The sequence below is a fragment of the Mustela erminea genome, chromosome 2, assembly GCF_009829155.1.
Source record: "Mustela erminea isolate mMusErm1 chromosome 2, mMusErm1.Pri, whole genome shotgun sequence".
In the NCBI taxonomy this organism is placed as follows: domain Eukaryota; kingdom Metazoa; phylum Chordata; class Mammalia; order Carnivora; family Mustelidae; genus Mustela; species Mustela erminea.
Window position 1 is genome coordinate 81,156,733 of NC_045615.1, and position 1,836 is coordinate 81,158,568.

Consider the following 1,836-nt stretch of genomic DNA (forward strand, 5'->3'; position numbering starts at 1 on the left):
CATCTACTTGTGATTTCTCTCTGTCAAATAAATAAATAAAATCTTAAAAAAAAAAATAACATCGTCAACATTTGAAGGAGAATAACCAAGATGGTTCCAGAAATGATAGTTTCCTAAGATATAAAATTTAAAGCAAGTTCCAAGCAGGGGAAAAAAAAAAACTATATATATATATATATATATATATGATTATATATATGATTTTATATATATATATGATTATATATATATGATATAATCTTTTATCTGGTCATATCAGAGTGAAACTGAAAAATAATGAAGATTAAAAGATTAAGTGGCAAAATTCATCATCAAAAATACACAACAGGCTCTCTTCTCTTCCCTGTTCAAAAGCCACATCTTCAGGTGCAGTGCCAGCCTTGTGCCCAAGACAGAATGGTGAAAGTTGGAGTGAACAGATTTGGTTGTATTTGGTGCCTGGTCACCAGGACTGCTTTAATTCTGGCAAAGTGGATATTGTCGCCATCAATGACCCTTTCATTGATCTCAACTACGTGGCCTATATATTCCAGTATGATTCTATCCATGGCAAATTCTACGGCACAGTCAAGGCTGAGAACGGGAAGCTTGTCATCAATGGAAAGTCCATCTCCATCTTCCAGGAGCAAGATCCCGCCAACATAAAATGGTGCGATGCTAGTGCTGAGTATGTTGTGGAGTCCACTGGGGTCTTCACCACCCCGGAGAAGCCTGGAGCTCACTTGAAGGGCGGGGCCAAGAGGGTCATTATCTCCACTCCTTCTGCTCATGCCCCCATGTTTGTGATGGGTGTGAATGATGAGAAGTATGACAACTCCCTCAAGATTTTCAACAATGCCTCCTGTTCCATCAACTGCTTGGCTTCTCTGGTCAAGGTCATCCATGACAACTTTGGCATCATGGAGGGACTCATGACCACCTACCATGCCATCACTGCCACCCAGAAGACTGTGGACTGCCCCTCTGGGAAGCTGTGGCATGATGGCTGAGGGGTTGCCCAGAACATCATCCCCGCTTCCACTGGTGTGGCCAAGATTGTAGGCAAAGTCATCCCTGAGCTGAACGGGAAGCTCACTGGCCTAGCCTTCCATCCCCACCACCAATGTGTCTGTTGTGGATCTGACCTGCTGCCTGGAGAAAGCTGCCAAATATGATGACATCAAGAAGGTGGTGAAGCAGGCATCAGAGGGCCCCCTCAAAGGCTTCTTGGGGTAGACTGAGGACCAGGTTGTCTCCTGTGACTTTAACAGTGACACCCACTCTTCTACCTTCAATGCGGGGGCTGGCATTGCTCTCAATGACCACTTTGTCAAGCTCATTTCCTGGTATGACCATGAATTTGGCTACAGCAGCTGGGTGGTGGATTTTATGGTCCACATAACCTCCAAGATGTAAGAGCCCCCTGGACAACCAGCCCTAGCCAGAGGAAGAAGAAGAAGAGAGAGGCCCTCAGCTGCTGGGGAATCCTTGTCCTAATTTATTCCCCAGAACACTGAAAATCTCCCAAGCTCCACTGTTTTCATCCCAGACCCCTGAAGAAGGGGAGGGGCTTGGGGATCCCTACCTTGTCATGTACCATCAATAAAGTATACTATAAACATCCCCCTCCCCCAAAAATACACAACATACTTTGTATTGTCAATGATGGTATCTTGGAAGTACTGAGGGTAAATAATAGTCAACTTCAAGTTTAAAATTTAGTGGACATATCATTCAAGGTGAAAGTGGACATATCATTCAAAGTGAAAGCAAAATAAAGGTAGTTTTAGAGTACATGAAGATTTTAAAGCTTAAAAACACACTATATAATTTTAAAATAATTTATTTTAGGAGAAA

The 1,836-nt window shown here is 42.8% G+C and overlaps 1 pseudogene; it reads left to right on the top strand.

Annotated features, from left to right (window-relative positions):
• The first annotated feature begins 396 nt into the window (after positions 1 to 396).
• On the top strand, positions 397 to 1,357 carry LOC116584695 (annotated as a pseudogene).
• Positions 1,358 to 1,836: the final 479 nt, after the last annotated feature.